Genomic DNA, 15,697 nt, shown 5'->3' with positions numbered 1-15,697 from the left:
AGATGAATGCAGCGATTCGAAGCAATGATGAAGATAATGAGTAAACAAATGAATCATATAGCAAAGACTTTTCATGAATAATACTTTCAAGACAAGCATCAATAAGACTTACATAAGAGTTACTCATAAAGCAATAAATTCGAAGTAAAGGCATTGAAGCAACACAAAGGAAGATAAAAGTTTCAGCGGTTGCTTTCAACTTCAACATGTGTATCTCATGGATAATTGTCAACACAAAGTAATATAACAAGTGCAATAAGTAAACATGTAAGAATCAATGCACACAGTTGATACAAGTATTTGCTTCTAAGATAGAAAGAATAGGCAAACTGACTCAACAATTAAGTAGAAGATAGGCCCTTCGCAGAGGGAAGCATTGATTACTATATTTGTGCTAGAGCTTTTCATTTTGAAAACAAGAAACAATTTTGTCAACGGTAGTAATAAAGCATATGTGTTATGTATAAGACATCTTATAAGTTGCAAGCCTCATGCATAGTATACTAATAGTGCTCGCACCTTGTCCTAATTAGCTTGGATTAACACTGATTATCATTGCATAGCATATGTTTCAACCAAGTGTCACAAATGGGTACCTCTATGCCGCCTGTACAAAGGTCTAAGGAGAAAGTTCGCATTGGATTTCTCGCTTTTGATTATTCTCAACTTAGACATCCATACCGAGACAACATAGACAACGAGATAATGGACTCCTCTTTAATGCATAAGCATTCAACGAGTTAATATTCTCATAAGAGATTGAGGATTAGCTGTCCACACTCGAAACTTCCACCATGAATCATGGCTTTAGTTAGCGGCCCAATGTTCTTCTCTAACAGTATGCATACTCAAACCATTTGATTGTGAAAACCGCCCTTACTTCAGACAAGACGAACATGCATAGCAACTCACATGATATTCAACAAAGGTAAAAGAGTTGATGGCGTCCCCAGAAAACATGGTTACCGCACAACAAGCAACTTATTAAGAAATAAGACACATAAGTACATATTCTTCACCACGATAGTTTTTAAGCTATTTTGTCCCATGAGCTATATATTGCAAAGGTAAAGAATAGAAATTTTAAAGGTAGCACTCAAGTAATTTACTTTGGAATGGCGGAGAAATACCATGTGGTAGGTAGGTATGGTGGACACAAATGGCATAGTTATTGGCTCAAGGATTTGGATGCACGAGAAGAATTCCTCTCGAATACAAGGCTAGGCTAGCAAGGTTGTTTGAAGCAAACTCAAGTATAAAAGGTGCAGCAAAGCTCACATATGAACATATTGTAGCTATTATAAGACTTTACATTGTCTCCTTGTTGTTCAAACACCTCAACCAGAAAATATCTAGACTCTAGAGATCAATCATGCAAACCAAATTTTAACAAGCTCTATGTAGTTATTCATTAATGAGTACAAGTGACATGGGCATACCCTTCGGGTACCCATTATTAGTATACCTGGATCGGCTCGGCCCAATATGGAGAAGGCCCAACAAGGCAACCCGAAGAAGTAGTCGACTAGGACTCTTGTAAAACCCTAGGCTGGTTGCATATATAAAGCTAGCCAGGGCACCCGAAACGAGGGAGAGAGGAGAGAGACAACATAGCTCCGCCTACGGCGGCACCTGTAAACACATCTATGATCATATACTGGATTGCTAGCAGCACGTAGGGATCCTCCACCGAGGGGACCCGAAGCTGGGTACGTCGTGTGCCTAATCTCGCTCCCGGAATCTCCATCGTCGCTCTTTCCCGAAACCCAAGTCTACAATACGTAGGCATTGGCGAGGTGATCCCTCGTCAACAAGGTACATGATGCAAGAGTTTATTTTTGTGTGTGTAGAATTATTTGTTCATGGTGTCGAAGAAAATTGAATAAAGAAGACAATGCCGTCACATACAACTTTTAGAACAGGTGAGTTAGTCTTCGCCACGAGCATCCTCAACAAACTGGCTGTGCTACGCGAAGAAATAAAGTCACGAGAAGAAGAGGTCACCAGTCCATGGATACATGAAGCCAAAGCTAGCGCCAAATGCTTCAACGTGGAAGGGCACCCTTAGTGCATGGATTCAACGGCCAGCGTACAAATTACATGCATAATCACGGATCATCAAGTGACACAACTCCACGTACAATGAAGAGCTCAAATTGGCATGCTAGCTAAGTACAGTTTAATTATATGTACGCGCCCGTACCGGACAAAATAGTACACCGCGGAATCACTGGGCTGGGTGGACAATTCGAAAATACTTCATCTTCGTCGTGGCTTTCAACAACTTCAACCATGGGCATCTCCCTCACCGTCGACGCCGGAGGAGCCTATATCTTCATTGGCTTTGGAGGGGTCGAGATCGTCATCGACCATTGTGGTCCATGATCCCTTGGACTCTTTTCAACGCCGCATCTGAGTGCATTGGTTATATCATCTTTCGTGGTTGACCTGGACGTATCTTCATCAACGAGAAGTAGAGACACGGGGGCTCGACAATGGCATTGCGCCTCAATTCATGACGCCGATACTCGGGGGGCTCGACAATAACTTCCGTCCCTGATTGACACCTACCAACCACCCGGCAAAATGCAACTGGCCAATTCAACTGTTTAAGGCGAATCAGCACCATCAGAGACCGGATAAGCGAACTCGCCAAAGCACGTGTACGCGGGTTCTCAGGAGAACGATCGACTCGGTTTGGCCTTCACCAGAACCAGCCAAAGCAGCAGCCAATTACTCTTATGCAAATAAAGATCAAAGTCCCAAAAGAACACCACGATGGCCCGATGGATCAAATCCGCGGCAAGTAAATCCTTATCAAGAAGCTTACTCGAAGACTTCAACGCTCCAAATGCTTCTGCCATTGCTTTCTCCAAAGACGACAGGCTAGGACGTGAAACATCAACATCGTCCGAATTTGCTCCTACATGCTAGCATATTGCTTCACGTAACAATACCAGATGTGGAATCAATTGGTACAAGTACTGAAAGAAATACAATCAGATGGACAACTACTTGGCCGGAGACTTCCGGCAACACGGTTCAGAACCATGTCCGTAACTCCATACGTGACGACCAAAATAGCAAAACAGAAGTATGGCGCAGAATTCGACAGGACACACGCCTAATAAGGGCACATAGGTCGGCACATGACTCAACAACGACTTCGCCCCGAGTAACAATGGTGACACGGCGTCTAAAGCAACAATCATGACATCACCCCAGCAGTGCTCGGGGTTTCGGCTATCTCTTCATCAACAATTTTGTGGCATCCACTTTCGCAATTCGGTGGTTTCTATTTCGGCTCAACTTTTTCGCTGCACTTGAAGACTTCATCGCGCATCGACTCTGTCGTATCTAATAAGGAGAACTCGACGAAATTGTCTTCAAGAAAGAACAGGACCCGACGAAATTTTCCTGAAGGAGGGACCCGAAAAATTATCCTCAAGGAGGACCCGAAGAATTATCCTCAAGGAGGACCCGGAGATATTTCCTTCAAGAAAGAACTCGACGAAATTTTCATCAAGGAGGAACATAAAAAAAAGGGATTTCTATTTTCGTGCCCTCAGGTCCTTAGTTGTACTCAGTTTTCCCCAGCTCCTTAGTTTTTCCTCAGTTTTCCCCAAGCCCTTGTCTGAACCGCAGAAGGAGCTCGGATGGAAGGAATCCGTTAAGTTGACCGTTCCGTGCGCGACGAGTGGGGTCGTGTCGTTTGTGGGGTCGCGTCGTGTGGGACCGCGTCGTGTGGGGCTGGTAGGAAGGGACCGCGTGGGACAGGACGAGGCGTGTTTGTGTGGCTGTAGCGTGTGGGGCCGTAGCGTGTGGAGCCGTGTGGGTCCGGGACGGGGGCACGAGTGGTTTCTGTCTCTTTCGCCCAGATTAGCACTTTTCAATGTACCTTTTTCCTCTCTATCGCTCGATCTCATTCATATTTGATAGCCCAAATTGGTAGCAAATCTAGAGCAGCTTCTCCTTACGTTTTTTAACGTCATTCATTTCTTTATGCCTTCGTTTTTACCCAATCGGTAGGAAATCTAGGGCACAAATCCGGAGAAAAATATAGGATAAGCTGCATACGACAACCAACATAGCATAGATATATTCAGGACAGATCCAAAAGTAGTACCGATAGATCCAACATAAGCTACATTTTACATGAAATTAAGCTGCTCTACGGATAGAGCGAGTCACATACGAGAGAGTGCGGTAGGCACGTTCAACGCCTCCGGGTAGCGCGTGTGACTCGCTTGGAGGTTGCGCGAGTGAATCCCAAGTGCTTTGTGTTTGGCCATGTACGCATGCACGTTCACGGTCCTTCCAACTCTAGCGCCACATCCGCCAATGGATTCAGCATGGTTCACCGGGGAGTTGAAGTCGGTGGCGCGGAGCTTCCTGTTGCGAAGGGGCACTTGTAAATGCCTCGAGCAAAAGGGCCATCGTAATGGCCGGATCTGCAGCCTCCTGAGGACGTGACGAGTCTTGGTGTGGAAGGACTCGTCGTCGCTCGTCGACGTCGCTGCTCTGCACCTGTCACGTAGCACCAAAGATCGTGCAAAAAACACGGAGTCAATTGCAACGATGATGGAACAGTGAGTGAACAAAAAATGATGCATGATAATATGGGCTCGAAAAAAAGAGGTAGCCTCAGTTACATTGGACACACTTATATCCAGGATTTGAGTCAGCAAACCAAAGATCATGCACAACAAATTTGTACACACCAATTGTTTACTTGACCAAACCCTGAATCAATTTATGCCCAAATATTCATCATCATCGGCACAAATCTTAAACAAAAGCAAATCACAAACACTAATAACGCAAGATCTAACACAAAAGGATCGAACTAGGAACGAGACGAACGAGTAATAACGCAAGATCTAACAAAAAAGGATTGAACTAGGAACAGACGAACCGTAATAACGGTAGATCTAACACAAAATGATTGAAATGAGATAAGAACAAGGGAACAAAGGGTTACCTCCGGCTCGTTGTCGACGATGGTGGTGTCGTAGGGGTTCTCCGGCGCGTCGTACTGGCGCCGGTTCGTACGGGTCCCAATCGACGGGGACCGGACGGTGGCGGCGGCCGATGCACCGGCCGCTACGTTGGAAGCAGCGACGGGGGCCTGGACGGGGCGGTGGCCGATGCGCCGGCTGCTACGTTGGAAGCGGCGACGGGGGGCACGGACGGGGGCGGCGGCCGATGCGCCGGCCTGCTACGATGGAAGCGAGTGACGGGGGCCTGGACGGGGGCGGCGGGCGATGTGCCGACAATGGGCATCTCATTCTTCTCCATCGCCGGCGGTTTTCTTCGGGGTTTTTCTTCGGTTGTGGAGAAGATGATGGGACAGGAGAGGCGGTTGCAGTGAGCCAGTGAGAACGTGCGTCGAGGGAGAGAAAGAGGGGCTCTATAAAGACGAAGGTGGCGTGTACCGCAACACGCATCCGCTATGCACGGCAACACGCGTCCGCTATGCACGACTGCAGCGTGCACCGCTACCCGAGTCTAACCCTGGGACGTTTGGTGTACTCAGTTATAACCTCGGGCCTTATACGAAATTTTATCCGTACTCGGTTTTCCCTCGAGGACTTAGACCGGCAAGTGCAATATACTCAGTTTTACCCTCAAGTAGCTGGTCAACGAGAGAGTCAACAAATGAGATTAACATAGCTAATTGAGTCATTTCATGCGCAAAAAAATCCAAAAAAATAAAAACATAGTGGCAACTACTCATGGAGTCTTCCTACGCAACTCTGCCACCTAGAAAACCTTAACAAACATATATAAATCAAGTTTTACCACAAATTGCCACTTCTCAGAATCACTAGTGTAGCTATGAAGATGCATGGTTTTCCACCCAAACCCCTTTGCAAAACATCTTTCCCAAACATAGTTTGTCTAAATGATGCCATAATTGTCACACTCATGTATATTTGAATTGCAAATAATTTGATGTAGCCCAATATGAATTATATTGTACAAAACACACATTTTTCATTTTGTAATTCTTTTGTTTGAATCCCTTAGTCTATTTACTATTTATGTGCCCTTGGATTCTTAGTACTACGCAGTTTTGCCCTCAAGTACTCGTCACAAATGCTCGAGAAGCCCAAACTTATCCTGATTGGTTGAGCCGTTGTCACACGGATCGACTCCACGAACTGTTGATCCACTGATCTAACGGGCAGTATACCCCTATCCGTCTCTTCGTGGCAACCTCTCTCTCTCTCTCTCTCTTCGTGACCACCCATCTCTCTCTCTCTCTCTCTGTCGGTGGAGAATGCGATGACGAGTTTGCCACTTAATATATAGTATTGGTATAAACATGAGGCATACATATTTGCGGATTTCGGTGATTGCATTATTTGTCAGCCCTCTAACAATTATCAACTATCTTGAGCTGTCCCTTTCTTTTAGGGAATATAGTTTGGGATATAGTATTGGTATTTTGAAACGGCCTAAAAGTGGTATAATTTTGTTATAAACATGAGGCATACATTTTTGCGGATTTCGGGGATTGCATTATTTGTCACCCCTCTAACAATTATCAACTATCTTGAGCTGTCCTTTTCTTTTAGGGAATATAGTTTGGGATATAGTATTGGTATTTTGAAACGGCCTAAAAGTGGTATAATTTTGTTATAAACATGAGGCATACATTTTTGCGAATTTCGGCGATTGCATTATTTGTCACCCCTCTAACAATTATCAACTATCTTTAGTCTGTCCTTTTCTTTTAGGGAATATAGTTTGGTAATTTCGGTGAATGCACACACTAACTTTGAAAACAACTACAAGTACATGTAATCTGAATAATGGATTTGTAACTAGGTATCCCTTGTAACAACTTCTAGCGCCTGGTGAGCAATGATAAGAATCCGATCGTAATTATACAACAAAAAAAAAACCAGCCATCGGATTAGCTTGCTTCTTCAACTCGATCGACTGCCTTAATCGCTTGTTCATTTTCTTCGCTTCTCCCTTCACTTCCACCAGTTCCGCATTGGGAGCATTAGGCATAATCGAAAGGTCCCTAATCGGAACGGCTCCTCTCTCCGCCGCATTCTCTACGACAAGTCCCCCCTCCCAAATTGCGCCCCCCAATAGCGCCAATTGATTCCTCGCAACCGAAGCCTCCGAACGTACACATCGATCCACTCGAAATGCCTGCATTTCTTCAAGATCCGAAAACAACAACGTGAACCCTAAATCCCAAATTCGAGGGAATAACAAGAAAATCGAGAGAAAACGAGAGAAATTGGAGCGAGATCTAACCTTATCCCCCTCTCTATATGGCAAGCTCTCGCATGCAACGAACTCACGTCCACGGTTGCCGTTCTCGTCCGTCTTACGGATCGACCGCTTCGCAGGCTCTGGCGTGGGCGATCGGGGCATCTTGTCAAAGGCACGGGTCCATACTCGCGGCCATGAAGAACGGGAGGTCGAAGAGAAACTAGACATCACCCGCGTGCCGGAGAAGGGCTGCGGCCGGCGGAGAAGAAGAACAATGGGGCGCGGAGAAAGAAAGGGGAAGCAATGGCACGGGCACGGGCGCGGGGCTAGCTCGGGCTCCCATTTTGCAACGGTCACCCGGGTAAGCTGTGGGTCCGGCGCGCTCACGTGGACAAGTTGTGGGTCCCACGATGATCTGGATAAGTGGAGACGTGTCCATCTGCGGGGCACCAACGGCGGCCCCACTTGCCGGCACCAACCAACGTCAACTAAACGGGATTCCTTCCGTCCGAGCTCTTTCTGCGGGTTATAGACAAGAAGTTGGGGAAAACTGAGGAAAAACTAAGGAGCTGGGGAAAACTGGGTACAACTAAGGACCCGAGGGCACGAAAATAGAAATCCCTAAAAAAAAGAGATGGACAAATCTCTGGGTCCATTGACTCGTCATATTCTTCCGAGCAAGAGCATCGGTGATGAACCCGACAATATAGAAGAATCCAATATATTTGGCTGTCTCATCACGCCCGAGAAAAATATAGAAGAGCCCGTAAAATGGGTAATTGCATCAGCCGAACAAGGCACTTGACAAAATATTCTCAGAGCGCCAAAGTCGCGAATAATCTCTGAATGCCGCAAAACTCTGCGAAGGTAAGACCCCGGGTCCGTCCCGTGTGGCGTGGCATCGCCAAAGACTCGCGCTCGCTACTTTTTTCCACATCAACGGATGTGAAGAAATATCCTAGCCGGACGCGCCGTGGACCTCGATAAAACATGACCGGGGCTCGACAGATGGTAAGACCTTAAGCGGCACATGTCGAGTTAGCACCGATATCCCGGGATCATGTCCAGGGACGTGATCTTGAAGTAGGTTTTTGCGGATTGCCACTAGAGCAGTTAACTAGTACCTGATCCGTCAGATGAACTAGCCCCAGTTACCATTATCCCTGTACAATATAGATATGGATGTCAAATAAAATAGCAACGGCCTGGAGTCGATAAAAAGAGGGGTTGCGCCCAGAAATATAGTCAAGTTCTTTATCGAGTAGTACAACTTGAGCCTATGCCTAGGTGCAAGCACCTGCCCATAGGCTCGGGGGCTACTCTTATCGAAAACATTGTTCACCCTCCCGATAAGATACAAGAAAGAGGAAAAATTATGGTATCGATTAAAAGCAAGTTGAGCCTACACCCAAGTGCAAACACTTGGCTGTAGCCTCGGGGGCTACTCCCATCGGGAGCGCTGGCCGCGCACCCGATAGAAAAATAACTTCGACACCATCTATGACAATCAAGAATTGCAGACTCAACTCGATTCTACGACTCGAGTGGAGCCTACTCCCATCGGGAGCACATGGATTTCATCAAGTCTTCCAGAAATATAGTTAAGTTCTTCATCGAGTAGTACAACTTGAGTCTATGCCTAAGTGCAAGCACTTGCCCATAGACTCGGGGGCTACTCCCATCGGGAGCGCTGCCGCGCACCCGATAATTTCAAGAATCGTCGACATCATCTACGCTACACATATTCTACGACATGGACCTCGCCTTGTATTTCTTCGACTTCGGAGATGGTTATGCTTGGAGTTTCTACGCAAGTCTTCGACTTCCCTATAAACTCGGGGGCTACTGACATGGGCATACCCTTCGGGTACCCATTATTAGTATACCTGGATCGGCCCAATATGGAGAAGTCCCAACAAGGCAACCCGAAGAAGTAGTCGACTAGGACTCTTGTAAAACCCTAGGCTGGTTGCATATATAAAGCTAGCTAGGGCACCCGAAACGAGGGAGAGAGGAGAGAGACAACATAGCTCCGCCTACGGCGGCACCCTGTAAACACATCTATGATCATATACTGGATTGCTAGCAGCACGTAGGGATCCTCCACCGAGGGGACCCGAAGCTGGGTACGTCGTGTGCCTAATCTCGCTCCCGGAATCTCCATCGTCGCTCTTTCCCGAAACCCAAGTCTACAATACGTAGGCATTGGCGAGGTGATCCCTCGTCAACAAGGTACATGATGCAAGAGTTTAAACATGATCTATATGAGCACAAAAATTGCCAAGTATCACATTATTCAGGACATTAAACCATTTACCACATGCGGCATTTTCCGTTTCCAACCATATAACAATGAATGAAATAGTTCAAATTTCGCAATAAACATTAAAGATGAAGCTAAGAACATATGTGTTCATACGAAACAGCGGAGCGTGTCTCTCTCCCAAACAAAGAATGCTAGGATCCGATTTATTCAAACAAAAACAAAAATAAAAACAAACAGACGCTCCAAGTAAAGCACATAAGATGTGACAGAATAAAAATATAGTTTCACTAGAGGAACCTGATCGATGAAGAAGGGATGCCTTGGGCATCCCCAAGCTTAGACGCTTGAGTCTTCTTAAAATATGCAGGGATGAACCACGGGGACATCCCCAAGCTTTCACTTTTCACTCTTCTTGATCATATTGTATCATCCCCCTCTCTTGACCCTTGAAAACTTTCTCCACACCAAACTCGAAACAAACTCATTAGAGGGTCAGTGCATAATTCATATATTCAGAGGTGACATAATCATTCTTAACACTTCTGGACATTGCTCAAAGCTACTGAAAGTTAATGGAGCAAAGAAATCCATCTAACATAGCAAAACAGGCAATGCGAAATAAAAGGCAGAATCTGTCAAAACAGAACAGTTCGTAAAGAAGAATTTTAAAGTGGCACCAGACTTGCTCAGATGAAAATGCCCAAATTTAATGAAAGTTGCGTACATATCTGAGGATCACGCACGTAAATTGGCAGATTTTTTTTATTTTTCTACAGGGACTACTGCTCAAATTCGTGATAGCAAGAAATCTGTTCCTCGCAGTAATCCAAATCTAGTATTGACTTTACTATCAAAGACTTTACTTGGCACAACAATGCATTGAAATAAAGATAAGGAGAGGTTGCTACAGTAGTAAACAACTTCCAAGACTCAAATATAAAATAAAGCGCAGAAGTAAAATAATGGGTTGTCTCCCATAAGCGCTTTTCTTTAACGCCTTTCAGCTAGGCGCAGAAAGTGTGAATCAAGTAACATCAAGAGACGAAGCATCGACATCATAATTTGTTCTAATAATAGAATCATAAGGTAACTTCATTCTCTTTCTAGGGAAGTGTTCCATACCTTTCTTGAGAGGAAATTGATATTTAATATTACCTTCCTTCATATCAATGGTAGCACCAACAGTTCGAAGAAAAGGTCTTCCCAATATAATGGGACAAGATGCATTGCATTCAATATCCAAGACAACAAAATCAACGGGGACAAGGTTATTGTTAACCATAACACGAACATTATCAATCCTCCCCAAAGGTTTCTTTATAGCATTATCAACAAGATTAACATCCAAATAACAATTCTTCAATGATGGCAAGTCAAGCATATCATAAATTTTCTTAGGCATAACAGAAATACTTGCACCAGGATCACATAAAGCATTACAATCAAAATCATTGACCCTCATCCTAATGATGGGCTCCCAACCATCTTCTAACTTTCTAGGAATAGAAGTTTCAAGTTTTAGTTTCTCCTCTCTATCTTTTATGAGAGCATTTGTAATATGTTTTGTAAAGGCCAAATTTATAGCACTAGCATTGGGACTTTTAGCAAGCTTTTGTAAGAACTTTATAACTTCATAGATGTGACAATCATCAAAGTCTAAACCATTATGATCTACAGCAATGGGAGCATTGTCCCCAATATTTTGAAAAATTTCAGTAGCTTTATCAATTTCGAGCAGTTTTAGCAGCTTCGTGCAATTTTGCACGCTTTGCACTAGGAGTAGTAACATTGCCAACACCAGTTATTTTACCATTGATAGTAGGAGGAGTAGCAACATGTGAATCATTAACATTACTAGTGGTGGTAATAGTCCAAACTTTAGCTACATTATTCTCTTTAGCTAGTTTTTCGTTTTCTTCTCTTTCCACCTAGCATGCAATTCAGCCATCAATCTAATATTCTCATTAATTCGCACTTGGATGGCATTTGCTGTAGTAACAATCTTACTATCAATATCCCTATTAGGCATAACTTTCAATTTTAAAAGATCAACATCAGAGGCAAGACTATCAATCTTAGAAGCGAGAATATCAATTTTATCGAGCTTTTCCTCAACAGATTTGTTAAAAGCAGTTTGTGTACTAATAAATTCTTTAAGCATGGCTTAAAGACCAGGGGTACATTCCTATTATTGTTGTAAGAATTCTCATAAGAATTACCATAACTATTACCATTAGCAGAAGGATATGGCCTATAGTTGTTACCAGAATTGTTCCTGTAAGCATTGTTGTTGAAATTATTATTTTTAATGAAGTTCACATCAACATGTTCTTCTTGGGAAACAAATGAAGCTAAAGGAACATTATTTGGATCAACATTAGATCTACCATTCACAAGCATAGACATAATAGCATCAATCTTATCACTCAAGGAGGAGGTTTCTTCAACAGAATTTACCTTCTTACCTTGTGGAGCTCTTTCACGTGTGCCATTCGGAGTAATTTGTCATCATATCATCAAGAAGCTTTGTTGCCGCCCCCAAAGTGATGGACATAAAGGTACCTCCAGCAGCTGAATCCAATAGGTTCCGCGAAGAAAAATTCAATCCTGCATAAAAGGTTTGGATGATCATCCAAGTAGTCAGTCCATGGGTTGGGCGATTCTTTACCAAAGATTTCATTCTCTCCCATGCTTGAGCAACATGTTCATTATCTAATTGCTTAAAATCCATTATGCTACTTCTCAAAGATATAATTTTAGCGGGAGGATAATATCTACCAATAAAAGCATCCTTACATTTAGTCCATGAATCAATACTATTTCTAGGCGAGAGATAGCAACCAATCTTTAGCTCTTCCTCTTAAAGAGAAAGGAAACAATTTTAATTTTATAATGTCACCATCTACATCCTTATACTTTTGCATTTCACATAGTTCAACATAATTATTAAGATGAGCAGCATCATCAGAACTAACACCAGAAAATTGCTCTCTCATAACAAGATTCAGTAAAGCAGGTTTAATTTCAAAGAATTCTGCTGTAGTAGCAGGTGGAGCAATAGGTGTGCATAGGAAATCATTATTATTTGTGCTAGTGAAGTCACACAACTTAGTATTCTCAACAGTACCCATTTTAGCAGTAGTAAATAAAGCAAACTAAATAAAGTAAATGCAAGTAACTAATTTTTGTGTGTTTTTGATATAGAGAACAAGACAGTAAATAAAGTAAAGCTAGCAACTAATTTTTTTGTGTTTTGTTTAAGTACAGCAAACAAAGTAGTAAATAAAGTAAAGCAAAGAAAGACAAAAACAAAGTAAAGAGATTGGAAGTGGAGACTCCCCTTGCAGCGTGTCTTGATCTCCCCGGCAACGGCGCCAGAAATTTGCTTGATGCGTGTAGTTGACACGTCCATTGGGAACCCCAAGAGGAAGGTGTGATGCGCACAGTAGCAAGTTTCCCCCAGTAAGAAACCAAGGTTTAATCGAACCAGTAGGAGCCAAGAAGCACGTTGAAGGTTGATGGCGGAGGAGTGTAGTGCGGCGCAACACCAGGGATTCCGGCGCCAACGTGGAACCTGCACAACACAATCACGTAACTTTGCCCCAACGTAACAGCGAGGTTGTCAATCTCACCGGCTTGCTGTAAACAAAGGATTAGATGTATAGTGTAGATGATGATGGTTGTTTGCGAAGAACAGTAAAGAACAATTGCAGCAGTTTGTATTTCAGATGTAAAGAATAGGACCGGGGTCCACAGTTCACTAGTGGTGTCTCTCCCATAAGATAAGCAGATGTTGGGTGAACAAATTACAGTTGGGCAATTGACAAATAAAGAAGGCATAACAATGCACATACATATATCATGATGAGTACTATGAGATTTAATCGGGGCATTACGACAAAGTACATAGACCGCTATCCAACATGCATCTATGCCTAAAAAGTCCACCTTCAGGTTATCATCCGAACCCCTTCCAGTATTAAGTTGTAAACAACAGACAATTGCATTAAGTATGGTGCGTAATGTAATCAACACAAATATCCTTAGACAAATCATCGATGTTTTATCCCTAGTGGCAACAACACATCCACAACCTTAGACCTTTATGTCACTCGTCCCAGCATTTAATGGAGGCATGAACCCACTATCGAGCATAAATACTCCCTCTTGGAGTCACAAGTATCAACTTGGCCGTAGCCTCTACTAGCAACGGAGAGCATGCAAGAACATAAATAACATATATGATAGATTGATAACCAACTTGACATAGTATTCAATATTCATCGGATCCCAACAAACACAATATGAAGGATTACAAATAGATGATCTTGATCATGATAGGCAGCTCACAAGATCTAACATGATAGCACAATGAGGAGAAGACGACCATCTAGCTACTGCTATGGACCCATAGTCCAGGGATGAACTACTCACACATCGATCCGGAGGCGATCATGGCGATGAAGAGACCTCCGGGAGATGATTCCCCTCTCGCGCAGGGTGCCGGAGGCGATCTCCCGAATCCCCCGAGATGGGATTGGCGGCGGCGTCTCGGAAGGTTTTCCGTATCGTGGCTCTCGGTACTGGGGGTTTCGCGACGAAGACTATATGTAGGCGGAAAGGCAGGTCAGGGGGCCACACGAGGGCCCCACACAACAGGCCGGCGCGGCCAAGGCTTGGGCCGCGCCGCCCTAGTGTCTGGCCACCTCGTGGCCCCACTTCGTAAGTCCTCCGGTCTTCTGGAAGCTTCATGGAAAAATAGGCCCCTGGGCGTTGATTTCGTCCAATTCCGAGAATATTTCCTTACTAGGATTTCTGAAACCAAAAACAGCAGAAAACAGCAACTGGCTCTTCGGCATCTCGTCAATAGGTTAGTGCCGGAAAATGCATAATAATGACATATAATGTGTATAAAACATGTGAGTATCATCATAAAAGTAGCATGGAACATAAGAAATTATAGATACGTTTGGAACGTATCAAGGTTCCACGTTGGCGCCGGAATCTCTGGTGTTGCGCCGCACTACACTCCGCCACCAACAACCTTCACGTGTTCCTTGACTCCTACTGGTTCGATAACCTTGGTTTCTTACTGAGGAAAAATTTGCTGCTGTACGCATCACACCTTCCTCTTGGGGTTCCCAACGGACGTGTGTCTTACACGCCATCAAGCATATTTTCTAGCGCCGTTGCCGGGGAGATCAAGACACGCTGCAAGGGGAGTCTCCCACATCCAATCACTTTACTTTGTTTTTGTCTTGCTTTGTTTTACTTTATTTACTGCTTTGTTTGCTCTTATATCAAAAACACACAAAAAATAGTTGCTAGATTTACTTTATTTACTGTCTTGTTCTCCATATTAAAAACACAAAAAAATTAATTACTTGCATTTACTTTATTTAGTTTGCTTTATTTACTACTGCTAAAAATGAGTAATCCTGAAGTTGAAATTCGTTCGTTTAAGCAACAAGGGGGAGAAAGTTTTAAAGATGCTTGGTATAGAATTATTGATGCTCATCATAGGTGCATTAAGAAACACTCAACTATTATACTACTTAGGAACTTTTATGTTGGTATCTCTAGTTGGAATAGATATGTTCTTGATACTCTTGCGGGAGGTAATTTCCTAGGCACTCCTGCTTTAGAAGCTAGTTGCATTATTGTGAGTCTAGTTGGAATACCACCTGTTAATGAAGCTAAAATTGAAATCTCTCTTGAAGATGTCATGAAAAAGTTGGAGGCCATAGAGAAAGATCTTCCAAGTATTGAGACTAAATTGGGAATATTACTTAATAGCACTGATAAACTTGATAAATCTCTAGGTGGAATTAATGAGAGAATTACCATTTTAGAAACTTGTGCTACTCATGATAATCGAACCCATAGGATTAGTGAACTTGAAGAAGCTATGGGAACATTGGGTTCAACTTTTTCTTCTCTTAAGTTTAAGGAGAAAGCTTATGTGGGTAAGGAGCAAAAGTTCATGTATGTCTCTAAAGTGCCTAAGCCAAAAAATTATTATAGGCCTAAAATTGACAAAGCCCTTAGTACCACTACGGATGGGGGAGCATCTAAGATACCTATCGATGTTGATGCTTCGTCTCTTGATAATACTTGATTCACACTTTCTGCGCCTAGCTGAAAGGCGTTAAAAAAGGCGCTTATGGGAGACAACCCATTATTTTACTTCTGCAC

This window comes from Lolium rigidum, chromosome 7 (assembly GCF_022539505.1).
Source record: "Lolium rigidum isolate FL_2022 chromosome 7, APGP_CSIRO_Lrig_0.1, whole genome shotgun sequence".
Taxonomy (NCBI): domain Eukaryota; kingdom Viridiplantae; phylum Streptophyta; class Magnoliopsida; order Poales; family Poaceae; genus Lolium; species Lolium rigidum.
This window is presented reverse-complemented; position numbering follows the sequence as displayed.